Source organism: Sceloporus occidentalis, unplaced genomic scaffold, assembly GCF_023333645.1.
Source record: "Sceloporus occidentalis isolate IW3139 unplaced genomic scaffold, rSceOcc1.0.p SCAF_32, whole genome shotgun sequence".
In the NCBI taxonomy this organism is placed as follows: Eukaryota; Metazoa; Chordata; class Lepidosauria; order Squamata; family Phrynosomatidae; genus Sceloporus; species Sceloporus occidentalis.
Window position 1 is genome coordinate 1,569,088 of NW_028317012.1, and position 15,529 is coordinate 1,584,616.

General features: G+C 47.0%; 1 pseudogene; it reads right to left on the bottom strand.

Moving 5' to 3' along the window:
- Positions 1 to 673: 673 nt before the first annotated feature.
- LOC149298460 (neural-cadherin-like) overlaps positions 674 to 15,529 on the bottom strand; it is a 42,353-nt pseudogene continuing 27,497 nt past the window's right edge.

Below are 15,529 nucleotides of genomic sequence, written 5' to 3' on the forward strand. Positions count from 1 at the left end.
TGTACAATATACGATCAGCATGCCCTGCCGGAGAATTAACGAGGACTAATTTCCAATACGTCCCTCCTGTTTAGCTCAGTTAACCGCGGAATGAAAATAACTGACAGCCATTAACGTTGACTAAAGATCATTCGTTCACTGTTGCTGCTCACTTTCACTTGGCGGCGTTTGCCAGGAGGGATTTTTGGATGTAAACTCATTGTGTAGATTTAAAGCGATCTAATAAATATCAATATTTTACATGTCATTAGCCTACTTAAAAAATGTAAAAAAAATAAGTGGGCCTGCGTGTCTGTCCTTGACAAGGAGATTAATTATTTTTTCCTTTGTTTCGATCTCTCGTATGCTTAAATTATTAATTTTATGTACAAATATAAAATTCATATTTATAAATCTTCTAGCAAAAAATGACGTGTCTAGAACGACCTTTATCTTACAGCCACCATTCGCCGTGGGTCTCTATAATCAGTTTAAAAACAAACATTATTCCTGCCTCTTTATCAAGAGAACGTACGTATAACCAAACTGATGTTCGGGGGGGGGGGGCGGATAGGAAGGGTTATTAAAGACTTGGAGCCAAAACATGTAAAATAATGCATCTGGGACAGAGAACGTAAAGATATAATTAATAGCTACAATACTGGTCACAACAGCAGAGAAGAGACTATTGAGGCTACTCACTTACAATGTTTTCCCAAACAATAGGTTTGTACAGAGCAGCCAATGCTGGCCCGTTGTCGTTAACATCCAGAAGGTCTAGAATGACAGTTGCGCCTCCTGTTTGAACTGGGATACCCCGGTCTGAAGCTACAATGACCAGGAGGTATTGGGAAGTCACCTCCCGGTCTAGGGCTTTCACCACTTTGACAGCCCCACTTTGGTCAACATAAAACTGACTGAAGACATCAGACTCCGCGTGAACGCCATAAACAAACTGTCCATTTAATTCGGATCAGGCAGTGGGAAACTGAAGAAAAATCACAGTCCCGGACCTCGATGGTAAGGTTAAATCTCCGTTCCTCAGGGATCTCATAATCCAGCTTCTTATTAAGTTTAATTATCGCGTGTTTCTCCTTTTGGTTGCTTTCAATAGTGAATGCGTGGCCTGGGTCTCCTCCAACGATGCTAAATGACAATAAAGCGTTTTCTCCGTCATCTTCATCTACTGCCACCACCTGAAGGACGTTAGAGTTGATTTCACTTGTCTCCCAGACGGTAGCATGCCACGTATCCTGAGTGAACACCGGTGCGTGATCGTTTATATCTAGAACATGAATAGTTGCCGTACCGGTGGAACTCATTCCTCCGCCATCTTCAACTTCAATAAGAAGAAAGTAAGTATCTGTCTCTTCACGGTCTAGGTTCCCGAGGGCTGTAAAAATAACACCGGTGGTGGAGTCTATGCCGAAGATGCTTCGGTTAAGCAAATCCAGGGGATTGTTAACGATGGAGTAAGTCAGAATAGCATTGGAACCCTTGGTTCAACTGCACTCATCTCCATGACGGACGCGTTGGCAGGAGCGTTTTCCAGCACATCTCCACTGCAGGTGTTTCTCTCACAGATGAAATGCGGTACGTGGTCATTCACATCATCTACATAAATGATCACATCGGCAAATCCTGTGAGGCCATCTCCTCCTTCATCTGTGGCAAGAACCACAAACCTCCAGAGAGCGTGTTCCTCGCGATCCAGAGGCTTTTGGGCAAATATTCCTCCTGTCCTTTCATTTATGGTAAAAACATTACCTGCTCCGCTTCCATGCAGAAAATACTTCATGGTTCCTTGTTCTCGGTCATCTGGGTCTACAGCAGAAACCTTGACATACGTCAAAGAGTAAACACAGTAGTATTGTTATTATTGGCCAAGAACATTTGAAGAATACCCCTAACCCCCTTGTTCTGAGAGTTATAAGGAAGATGAAGTCAAACAAATTCTGGAAACATGTTCAAAGTACCAGTACCAAAACCGGTAAGTGTGACAGTTCTTCCATTATGTGACCTTGGTACTCGTTCTGCGAGAAAACCGGAGCCTCATCATTTTTGTTCAACACGTTGATCATGACCGTGGTATAATCTTCCCACTTCCCGTCCGACGCCAGCACAGTGAGTTCATAGACCGGCACCTCCTCGTAATTCAGTGGCTGGAAAATGAAGACAGCGCCGGTTTCTGGGTCTACATCCAGGGCTCCCCCGTTATTCCCAGCTGTGATCTGATAGCGGATCTTTGCATTCATCCCTGTAACATAAACAAACATTCTGAGAGCTTCTTCCAAACCAAACAGCTTCCCTTTAAACGGAATGACTTGTATGTCAAATGAATGATCTGCATTACTGATAAGCACAGGAATGAGATATTACTAGTTACTGATAATTCCTTTGCTCACCAAACTTCCGTAACATGCAGTGGCGTCGCTACAGGGGGGCAAGGGGGGGCAATTGCCCCCCCTAGGTTAATCCTTGCCCCCCCTGTTGCCCCCCTGCCGAAATTGGAATAAAGTCGCAATGCGACTTTAAATCCAGTCTTTTTTTTTTTTTTTTTATGTGGAGGAGAGAGAGGGTGCGGCCCGCGTAAGATCGGCAGCCAGGGCAACCGATCTTACTTGGGCCGCACCTCGAGCCCTGCTACTTACCTGTGGGAGGGTCTTCTGTACTGCATAGAGGAAGCGGAAGCTAGCAGAGAAGGCAGAGGGAGGCCGCGCCCCCTGCTGAAGTCTGTCAGCGGCATCGAGGAGCTGCAGCGCAGGTAAGGGGGTGGGGAGGGTGTTTGAATGGGTCTGGGTGATTGAGGGAATTAATCTGTGGATGAATGAGTATATGAATGAATGTGTGTGTGATAGCATGGATGTGTAAGTGCTGGAACCTTGGCATGATGGAACTGTGATTGCTGTTAGCAATCACACTCCTATCATGCCAAGTCAGCCAGTACATGCTGAAACCTAGCTAGCTGCCCCCCTTGTGTATTGATGCTGCCAGCAGTATGGGGTCTGCACATCACTTACAGCCACCCTGTACCAGCATGTACTGGCTGACTTGGCATGATAGGAGTGTGATTGCTAACAGCAATCACAGTCCCATCATGCCTAGGTTCCAGCATTTACTGGTTGGATGTGTAAGTGCTGGAACCTAGGCATGATAAGACTTTGATTGCTGTTAGCAATCACACTCCTATCATGCCAAGTCAGCCAGTACATGCTGAAACCTAGCTAGCTGTCCCCTTGTGTATTGATGCTGCCAGCAGTATGGGGTCTGCACATCACTTACAGCCACCCTGTACCAGCATGTAGTGGCTGACTTGGCATGATAGGAGTGTGATTGCTAACAGCAATCACAGTCCCATCATGCCTAGTTCCAGCATTTACTGGTTGGATGTGTAAGTGTTGGAACCTAGGCATAATGGGACTTTGATTGCTGTTAGCAATCACACTCCTATCATGCCAAGTCAGCCAGTACATGCTGAAACCTAGCTAGCTGCCCCCTTGTGTATTGATGCTGCCAGCAGTATGGGGTCTACACATCACTTACAGCCACCCTGTACCATCATCTACTGGCTGACCTGGCATGATAGGAGTGTGATTGCTAACAGCAATCACAGCAAGCACAGTCCCATCTTGCCTAGGTACCAGCATTTACTGGTTGCCTTGGTATGATAGGAGTGTGATTGCTGTGTGGGCAGTGTGGACGCAACTTGTGATCTATGCCTGTAATTTAGGGGGTTTTAAATATACCTTTTAATGCCGTGTTTTTATGTGAATTCCAGTTGATCTATGCCTGCAAAGCTGGGTTTGTGTGTTCTTCTGTAGATCCATATCTATATATTTCCATACATTATTTATGTATACCTGCAAATACAGGGTTTGTATGTCTTATTCAGTTGATTAATACCGGCAATGCTGTTTCCATGTATTTATTTGATCTATACCTGCAAATACAGGATTTGTATGTCTGATTCTGTTTATTTGATATATACCTTCAGTGCTGAGATCACAAGTGAATATCAGTTGATCTATACATGTAAAGCTTGGTTTGTGTGTTAATGTGTTGATCTATACCTGCTATCGGCAACTGGGGCTAATATTAATATATATGGGCAGCAGGGGAATCAATACACAAGGGGCAAAAACACTAAGGGGGGTATAAACGACAATGCAGTGTGAAAAATCCATCCTGATGTAGACGTCTGTGACGTAGATTGTGTCCTGCTGTTTGTGTGTTTTTGGTTATCAGTGTAGCAGAGCCTGTCCTCGGGTGTGTGTGTATAGGTGTTGGTGTGGCAGAGCCTGTCCTGGTGTGTGTTTGGGTGTTGGTGTGGCAGAGCCTGTCCTGGTGTGTGTGTTCAGTTGTCAGTGTGGCAGAGCCTGTCCTAGGGTGTGTGTTTGGGTGTCAGTGTGTCAGAGCCTGTCCTTGTGTGTGTGTGTTTGGATGTGGGTGTGGCAGAGCCTGTCCTGATGTGTGTGGGTGTCTGTGTCGCAGAGCCTGTCCTGGTGTGTGTGTCTGGGTGTTGGTGTGACAGAGCCTGTCCTGGTGTGTGTGTCTGGGTGTTCGTGTGACAGAGCCTGTGTTGGTGTGTGTGTTTGGTCATCTGTTTCCTGGCACTTAACTTACAGTAGGAATTATTTAATTTATATTTATCCAGAGATAAAATGCCCTCCTGAAGTTGTAGTGACTTCAGGGGACAAAACGTTCAAGGCCCTGAAATCATTTACTGGAAAAGTTATTTATTGTGTTATAATATTTATTTCAAGGATTAGTCGCACTCAATTGTGGCTTCAGGCTTCCCATGTTGAATGATCAAGTATTATTTTAGCCCAATAACAAAAGTATAATTCCATAGCACATTACTTTTGGAAATTATGAATGCCCCCCCAGTTTGACTGTGATATCTTGTGTGCCCCCCCTATGTATTGTTTCTAGAGTCGCCACTGGTAACATGGACTTTATGTAGATTAGCAATTTCTTCTTGGTACAAAAAATCAGTTTATTACCATTCTTTACTCTTTTGAGAACTAGGGGTGGAAACCCCTGGTCTAGGGGTATCAGTTGAACTATCCTTGGTCACATTCCTAGACCCAGCTGAACTATCCTTGGTCACATTCCTACATTTATAACTCTTTGGGGGCAGAGCTCTGTAACTCTCTTACAACTCGGTCACACTTATTTCACCTTCGTCAAGATCAGTGGCACTGACAAGGGCAGCAATGGACCCCACGTCCTGGTCTTCCTGCACGTTAACGTGGTAAGCGCGCTGAGCGAAGGCCGGCTGGTTATCATTAACATCGCTGATGAAAACGCTCACGTACGCCGAGTCTGCAGAGACGAGAGGCAGGAGATTAAAATACTTCACAGAGGCACTTCTGTCAGCCGCAATTCCTTAAACTGTCCGCCCGCATGTTAAATGAAAACTAATATGCAGACAATCCGCGGACAGACCCTGCGGCTCGGAAACAACTTATACAGCCGCGTTATTCCAAAGCTCTTGAAGATGAGATGAATGTGGACGGGAATTTGTTTCAATGGATAACACGAGTATAACTCCCCATGTCAATGGCTCATTTAAAAAAAAAAAAATTATTTCTGGCCAATCGCCCCAATAACGCATTTTATTGGGGTTAATTTGTTCTCATTTGCAAACCGTGCTGCTCTTCAGAGGAGCGTTAGGACGTAGATCCTTTTGAACACCATTATAAATTAATGATATTAGTGAATTTCATTAGCATTGCATAAAAGAATACATTTCATTTTTTGCGCATAACTTAATTTAAATACACAAAAAGTTACATGATTTGCATAAACTTCTGGCAGCTTAAAGTCATTTTATACGAACAGAACTGCATGAGTTAATCCCGGGGTTTCTTTACATGTTGAAAGGTGTGCCCAACCCTAAATATTTAAAAGGTGAGGAGGTAACAGGGCTGAGAGTTACCAACGTAACAATTGACCCTCCCTCTGGCACTGCAGCAGGATCAGACTTTGGGGTATCTCAGCAGGATCAGATGTTGGGGTAAAGAGGGGCATGGATATCTCAGCAGGATCAGACCTTGGGGTATGGAGGGGTATGGGTATCTCAGCAGGATCAGACGTTGGGCTATGGAGGGGTATGGGTATCTCAGCAGGATCAGACGTTGGGGTATGAAGGGCTATGGGCATCTCAGCAGGATCAGACGTTGGGGTATGGAGGAGTATGGGTATCTCAGCAGGATCAGACGTTGGGGTATGAAGGGCTATGGGCATCTCAGCAGGATCAGACGTTGGGGTATGAAGGGCTATGAGCACCTCAGAAGGATGAGGCATTGAGGTTTTATGGGCTATGGGCTATGGGCACTGCTTTGTGAACATACATTGGGGTGGTTTGTGGGCAACTTCGCAGGATCAGACCTTGGGGTAGGGAGGGCTATGGGTATCTCGGCAGGACCTTGGGGTGGGGATGGTTGTGGGCAACTATTTAGGAATAGATCTTGGGATGTATGCTGCATTTTGGTTGAGCAGTAAGGCCACTGTGCCAAAATAAACCCCATATTATCCTCACCAGAATTGGGTTGCCCATGTTTTCCAGGTCGAGCAGACTCTGATCCATCTGCCGACATAACTTCTAGGAGATACGAGCCCTTGGTCTCCCGGTCAAACACGGCAGCTGTGTAAATGACTCCCGTCTGGGGATCGATGTGGAACAGAGCATGGTCTCCGCTGCGATCTTCTAAAATAGAATAGGTGATCTGGAGCAAGACAATCAGACCACAGTTAGCGCAGGCTGGCTTGAAAACACTTTGCTGATATGAGGTGGAACTGATGGAAAACCACTAATGCTCTTTGTTGCAAAGGCCTGGAAGCTTTTACTGAACACGTTCTGCCAGGACTACATATATTATTAACGTAACAGTAATGCCGGTGCGCAGGAAATGCTGCGATCCGATGAGCAAAAGGTCTGTCTGCTCTTTATTATTTATTTGTGGCTTTAACTGACACGTGACCCCTCGACAATCAACAATCTGGCCCTAATACCAGACAGTGTTATCAGGCGAGAAAACCCCCCTATGTGGCATCAGTAACTCTAATTAACGTGCTGACCCCCTGATCTAGTGTAGATATTGGTATGGCCGTGTCCCACGGATCAGTATGGCCCTGTACTATGAACTGGTATACACCCCTCTCCTATGGATCGGTATGGCCCTGTGCTATGAATTGTTATACACCCCTGTCCTTTGAACCAGTATGGCCTGATCCTATGAATCAGTATTGCCCTGTCCCATGAATCGTAATGGCCCTGTGCTATAAACTGGTATGCACCCCTGTCCTCTTGATAGGTATGGCACTATGCTATGAAATGTTATGGCCTTGTCCCATGGATCGGTATGGCCCTGTCCTGCTGATTGGTATGACCCTGTCCTGCTGATTGGTATGGCCCTGTCTTACAGTTTGGGATGCCCCTGTCCTACAGATTGGTATGGCCCTGTCTTACAGACTGGTATGGTCCTGTTTTACAGATTGGTATGGCCCTGTCTTACAGATTGGTATGCCCCTCTCCTACAGACTGATATGCCCCTGTCCTACGGATTGGTATGGCCCTGTCCTACGGATTGGTATGGCCCTGTCCTACGGATTGGTATGGCCCTGTCCTACGGATTGGTATGGCCCTGCCCTACGGATTGGTATGGCCCTGCCCTACGGATTGGTATGGCCATAAAGCACTTTGTTTTACATGTGCAAATTACAGGAATATATGCTATGGCTAGAAGGACCAGGGATATCTAAAGAACATGCGTCAATGGGTGCAGATTTTATAAGTTGGTACCGCATTTAGTATACCTAGGAACACAGAGCTATAGGAGTCAGAGTGTGCGTGTGATGAGGTTTCACGTATGAACTCACCTCTCCATTCAGTCCGAGATCTTGGTCAGATGCAGACACCTGGAGCACAAATGTTCCCAATTCAAGGCCTTCTGTAACGGTGGCCTCATATATGGACGACGTAAAGAAGGGCACATTGTCATTCACATCTGCAATATAAACAAGTCCGGCTTCACATTTGCTGTTCTAGCAGCGCAGGCACAGAATTGATATCCGAAGATTTTACCTGTAATGTTAATGTACACCGTAGTGAAGGCAGCCAATGGCACAGCAGCAACGGTCTGAGCTCGGATCTTCAGGATAAAAGTCCTGGTTGTTTCATAATCTAAAGGTTCAGCTACAAGAACGGAGGCAGAGCCTTCTTCTCGATTTACCGTCAGGTAGAAACGAACGGGCATGTTAGTCTCCGGGACCAACCCTTCCTCTAAATTGTACGTCACACGAGGGTCTCCCAGCAGTGAGGAAGCTTTAACGGTCTGTAGGAATGGCAGAACATTGTGTAATTAACAGTGAATTACAGTAAAAAGAAGCCCTCAACAGCAGGAAGTCCACTCGGAAATGACAGACATTAGAAGGGTGATTAAGGCTCCTTAGTGGTGATGTCTCCATACCCCGTTCCCTCTCACTAGCTTCATATCAGGCCTAACGGGAAGCAGATGTCTAGATGGGAATGATCCCTGGTAGCCGGGCATGAGGGAGAAATCCATATTGAAATGAGATCATACACCAATGGGCAGAATCCTTCTATGACTCCTACCAATGGCTGGAAGCATTGTACAGTTCCCACCGACGGGTGGAAAAATTCCACTGGTTTCCAGGTCAGAGGTCACGTCATACCACAACAGGCGTATCTCTCATGGTATTTTCCGGAATCACCAGGTCATATCTTTCTTTTTCCCAGACCAGAGGCTGATTCTGAGCATCTGTGATTCGAACGGCTACTTCCACCTGCGTGCTTCTATTTCCTCCGTCCACGGCCGTGACCTCTAGTGTTATTAATGATTTCTGATGGGAAAAAAAAGGTTAAGACAAAAAAATGAATTACATTCACTTAAACCTTCTCCATTCAGCAACCTCCCCGACAAAAAAAACAAACCCAAAACTGCTCTCCCAATTGATTTAAAAGCTGTGAGTAACAGATGGTTGAGGAGTTTCATGCACCACTCACATACTCTGGTACTCAAAGTGTTATTTAGTTGTATGGTACTTTTCTTTTTTTTGTATGGTTTTTCATTCTATCGCCCAACCAATTTCCAATTGCAGAGCTACCCAGAGGCACGTATCAAAAAAACAAGAAAAAAAAGACAGTGGACGATTCCCAGCAAACAGCTGGCATTCTGCAATGGAGAGTCTCATTTAGCGGTAACCTCGGGGACTCACACGGGGGCCTTCCAATCAGTGTCCAGATGTCGTCGTCTGGCCGTAGAGACTTTTGATTTCAGAAAAAGCAAACATGACAGCTTGACAATGCCTTAAAACTATCCAAAAAGCCCCGTTACGTCCCCACTTAAAAAGCCACCAGCTGTGTTTGCAAAGCATAAAGTTGAAATATCCAAACACAAAGCTACTCGCTGTCATAAGAGATACATTGTAGTTTTGCAATATGTACATTAAACCGGTTACTTAATATTAGGAACAAAAGAGAGATACAAGTGCGCCATATTTTATTATTGCATTATATATATAGCGGCTTACAATCCTACTATAAGTCATATTGTATAAAGGGGTCTGGGGTCAGAAGGTGACCCCGCGATATTTTCATTTAAGAGTACTATCACTTGTTGAAAAGTAAGTTGGTTCTCTAAACACAGCATGTAAACGCTTGCTACGTTACCTGAGATATTGGCTGGCGAACATAAAGCCACCCCGTAGAGGTGTTAATGCTGAAGGCCACCGGTTCCTCTCCAGACACGGAGTACATGATCGTTCCATTCACGCCATAATCGTCATCACGGGCCGCAACGCGGAGGAAGCTGCTTCCCACGGCAGCATCTTCTCTCAGGAAATCTGGGACAAGAATGAAAACATTTGAATTCTATGTTGTCCACTGGGGTCCCAAATACCCCATGGGCGAGCTGGCCAAGCTCTTGTGGACCAGCAGATCTAGGAAGACTCTTAACGCTGAATTCCACTTAAAGCTATAATTAGAAGAGGACAGAGGAACATGATGGGGACTCGGTGCTTGTAGAGATCTCATACTCTACCCACGGAGACTCAATTACATTCGTAGTGGTTGTTCTCAAAGCTGGGGTCGTTGTCATTTTGGTCCTGGATCTGTATGTTGATCTGGCACAGCCCTATGAGAGGCTCGGCCGCCTGGTCTGTGGCTTTGATGGCGACGGGGAACTTTCTGCTTCTCCCGATCAAAGCTCTGAAGGGTTGTCAGGACTCCTGCGTGGGAAACGTGTTAAAGAAAGCACGGAGGCGATGTGACTGGCAATTCCTGCTATAACACGTGAAGAACATTTTCTCATAAGCTTTTGAGAAAAAAAGCTTGGCTGATTAACCTGACCTACAACCATGGTTAAAACCTGCATCGCCAAGCCTATCTGACCCACAGGTTTTAACAGAATCAAATGAAGCTCCATGATGTCACCTCTGGCTGTTGACCCTGGGGTAGAAGGGTAGAAGCGTATCCACCAATCCAGCAAAAAGCATATTAAAAACCTAGAACACAAATACACTGGGGAGGAAAGTGTGTCCTCGGTCACCGTGCCGCAGCCCATCTCTCCATACAATGTTTAAAGGGCTTTAAGGTATAGGAGGCGGTGGCACCTATGTCCGGATGGATGCTGAATGCAGGAAGAGAGCCCTCGCGATGAACGATCCCGTACTTCACTTGACCGTTGACGCCAACGTCTGCGTCTTTTGCCTCCACCTGCAGCACAGACGTTCCTGGGGGCTGCTTCTCCAGGACTATGGCGTGGTGACGGTACTGGGCACACTGGAAATAACGTTAAATCCACACATTTCTGTTAGGATCCGGCTACATCTTGGAGCCAAGGACAGTTCTAACGCGGCTTTAGTTCGTTGCCGTTCAGTAAGGGATGATTCTCCTAAGTGGTTTTCTGGAGTTTGATTTAATGTATGAGGTACCTGATGGAAGACGGGCTTGTTCTGGTTGACGTCATCGACTCTCACGACGACTGTAGTCGTGCTGGTGAGGCTGTGAGGACCCCCCGAAGCATTGTCATCTGTGGCGGTCACATACAGAACATACTCGGCTCCATGATGCTTTGGAAGCAGGTTAGAACCAAGACGGATTATTCCTGTTAAATGGTTTGAGGATAAATCAGTCCCATTGTTACAAATCCTTAACCCAGGGTAAGTGATACCACCTACTCAACTATTTAGGAACTTCAAGTTATAGTTACTGTGACGGAATTCCGGTGAGGAACTCGATTTTATCTCGATGACTAATTTTCTTCTTTATGTAGCAGAATATGCGAGAAATCATCAGGTATCTGTAAAAAGCATCGGTGGCATTGGGGGGGGGGTTAGTTATGGATGTATACAAAATATAGCTCTACGTACCTTTCTCGGAATCAATAATAAAGCTCCCTTCTTTATTTCCTTCCGAAATGTTGTAAGTCACATGATCTCCATCTGGATCAAAGGCATGTACGGTGGCAACCAGGGTGTTGGGAGCAGCTTCCTCCGATACAAACGTTCTGTATCTAGAAAACGGAGTACATAATCAAGTTCCTCCGCAGAGAAACGCTGCCAAGAGACCCATTCAGTGCTACCTCCTACCCCGAGGCTCGGCCAACACCAAACCTATAGGCCTTCTGAGCCAAAAACTCATCCCAGCCTCACCGGCCCTGGCAAAGAAGTTAGAGAATGAAGTCTATGCAGTCGCCTTCGTTGGGAGAGACCTGATGAACCGCAATGTATTACAATGTATTAGGTTATGGGAGTGAAGCTACAATATTTTACGCCATAAAGAAAAAAGACCGAACCGTGACCTTCTCCCCGGCAGAGACGTAATAGACGTTCTACGCCCGGCTTTAAAATGTATCGCGCTCCAAAGAATCGCGGCAGTTACAGACATGTCATCGTTAATAATAGGTTAAAAAAGAAAAAAAAAAATTGCATGAATTTGTGCAAGCGGAAGAAATATGAAATGAGAAAACCCTGAATGAGAAAAAAGGGTAACCAACGGCCATTACGCCGAGACGTCTGCTCTGTCCAGATCACACGGCTGCAAATTGAAGGAGACTGGAGAGGAGATTATTTGTGAATCCCTCGTTTAATGCACCAGGCTGGAGGGACGCTAACGCCGCTCGACAACAAATAAAGTGACTTCGCGGGAAGGTCTCGCAAGACAAAGGAGGCGTTAAAGAATACAAGTAGGGCAACAATGTATCAGTTACAGAAGGTGCAAGTTTGTGATGGGGGAGAAGAAGGGAGAGAAGAAAGGATTCCGGCAATACACCGAGATGCGTTGATGGACAAAACAAAACAAACTTTGGCCCCTCGAGACGCCTCTCCTTAAACGACCATCTCACGCTCATTAAACTGACTAATGGCCCTGCAATCATTCTGACAATCAGGGCTATACACGGCACCCCGGGTAGAGCGAGTGCAACATACAGGACAACAGAAACGGCATTTCATACGCCATCACCCCGGCCTGCGGGGGGCAGTATAGAGTGGCTGTTAATTACCTGACAACACTATCCCTCTTCTAAAATGATCACCTAGCATTGTATTGCCCTCCCCTTTGGAAGCGAAGCTTAGAAAATTGCCCAAAGTTTAACAATTAATCTTTGGGAAAGATTGCCCAAAACTCTCAAGTTTGAATCTGTTTTGGATCCATTACTTCCACGCTGTGAAGCGGAAAGGTTTGCCAGCTCCATGTCGGCCCTACCCTAACTAAGAAGAGTCTCGTGAGCTGCACCTACGTGGTTTGAGAGAACTCCGGAGCTTCATCGTTCACGTTGGAGACACGGATGCGGACGGTGGCTGTCCCGGTGTTTGGGTCTTCTCCGTGGTCTATCGCCAGAACCACAAACTCGTAAAGATGGTTGGGCCTCTCGTAATCCAACTCCCGGACGGGGCTGATAACGCCCTCCTCGGAGATGCCAAAATCGGGGCTCAAAGAATAATAGGAAACCTCGCCATTCAAACCGGAGTAGTAGTCGGTGGCTGTCACTGGTTAGAAGCAAACATAACAACAATAAGCATGCGCGGCGCTCTGATACACCATATCATTACACATCATGTATGTAGGTAGTGTGTACCGTGCATTGTGAACCCGATACCATTTAACCCACCAAATAACGACACAGAGACTGAAATTGGATAAAGCAGGCCACAGCACAATTTTATTATAAACCATAAAACACTGTGTTGGCCCAAAACACCATAAACCAATAACAAGAATATACAATAACCGATAAATAATAAATACAAATATACATAACACATTACCATAACATATTCAAACATAACACAGGAATCGAATTAACCCCGTCCTTGCCGGCCTCTCACACTGCACAATCCAGACCACAGGTACTCACCTCCCCCCTCGTCCAAACAAAGATGACAGCTACCTTTCGCTGTCCCACCACCAATGCTAATCACCAGCCGTCCACAAGCTCGGTGGGCACGTCCAATAAAACACCAGAGGTTAGGGGAGGATTGAGCCTTCCATTACACCATCATCCAAACTCCATCACTTACCAAAAACAGACCGGCAAGGACACACAAACAGCCACTAATCAGCGGGGGCCCCCATCAGCACACGCCATGGCCTGACCGATAGCCTCCTGCAGAGCCAAATTGAAAAGATCCAAACCGATGTCATTCAAATGAACACCATCACTCCGAAACAAATTAGCCGCGTCCCTCTCAAACACCCTATGCCGAACCGTCACGCCATTAACGCGGAAATCCAACGATTAAATTTAACCCGCGACCGCTCCAGGGCCCGCTGGTTAGTCGCCACCCGCCAAAAATTCCGAGACACCACCTCGGACCATACCGGACATCAGGAAACAAAACCAGAAGCCTAGCGAGGTCCCGAAGAACCGTATCCCCCAGAGTCCTGACCGGGACTACCCCAAGATCATTCCCCCAGAGGTGAATCACCAGGACCGAGGAAGGACCCAACAACCGAGACAACCGAACCAGCTCAAGGAGGAGATGAACCCACCGCATCCCCCGCTTCCCGAACCACCGCACCTCAACCGCAAGAGGAGAGAACCCCAACTGCTCCCCGTTCGGGCGAACTGCCGCCCCCCTCCTGGCCCAGAAGACGAAGGAATGTCCAACGAGCCAGACTTGAGGGAGAACCACACCTACAAAAAACAGAGAACATTAAACAGGCATATCCAAACGAACATACGACCTAAAACGACCCGATCGCCAGCGCCCAATACGTTGCACTGAGGAATCAGGCAAACCAACCCGGGTATCCTCCGTGGCGGCACCAATCCGAAAGGAATGGCCCCCAAAAGACCCGGCAGGAACACCCAAGACTGACAGCGATTTCCGAAAAACGCCGACAAACTGGAAATGGGATAAAAAGGACCCGTCCTTATGCACCAACAGCGGACCCCCCACCGCCGGGCGTACCAGGAGAAACTCGCGAACCGACGACACTGGGCAAATAGGGGAGCCCGCAATGGCACCCAAACGAACGCAAGACCCCCTACCCAGGACATCCGTCTTTGAGCTCCGAATGCGAAAGCTCAGACCACCAGCCCCCAATTCCACATCCTCCGCCAAAACACCCCCAGGAACACGCTTACTAGGGCTAACCAACTCCCCACCAGTGCACACCCAGGATAGCCCCGAAACCCACCGACACAGCCGCATCCGTGTAAAGATGGGAATTAGAAACCTGGGGCGCCTGCCAATAAGACCGACCATTGTAGGCATCCAAAAAAGACCCCCAGACAGCCAAGTCGTCCCGCAGCGGGCGAGTAAGCCGAATAAAATGGCGGGGCCGAACAACACCCGCAGCCAGCCGCCGGCTAAAAACCCGACCCATCGGCAAAATGCGACAAGCGAAGTTCAACTTCCCCAACAGCGATTGCAACTGACAAAGCTGAACCTTCCCGCCTCCCCCGCACCCTGGCAACAAACCCCTTCAAGTCAACCAGCTTATCAACAGGCAGGGGGCACTCCATCGCCACAGAATCAATCTCGATTCCAAGGAAACTCAGACAGGTGGACGGCCCCTCCGTCTTGTCGGCCGCAAGAGGAACTCCAAAACGACGCATCACGCCTGCACAGTGTGCAGGAGACGAAGACAATCCCCCGAATCCCCCGACCCGATACACAAGAAATCGTCTAGATAATGCAGGATAGAAGCCAAACCCAAACATTCGAAATAGGAGCAGGATATAGAACAACCCATCGGGAGGCACATATCAACGTAAAAACTAGACTTGGGCACCAGGGGGCTCTTCCTGTTCGTCTTCGTGCTCGTCTTCGGGGGAAAAAAAACCTTCGTATTCCGCGAATATTCGCCCGTTCCTGTCTTCTCTTCGGGCGAATATTCGCGGACATTCTTCGTGCTCGTTTAATCTTCGTTTCCTTCCCGGTTGCCTAGCAGGGGTTAATACGGGGTTAACAACACATTGGAGCAGCAGCAGCTGCCGTGAAGGAACGTGTGTGCAACTCTATTGGTCGTTTCGGCAGGGGGCTGGTCTGGCATCAACGAGTAAATTGCAGAACG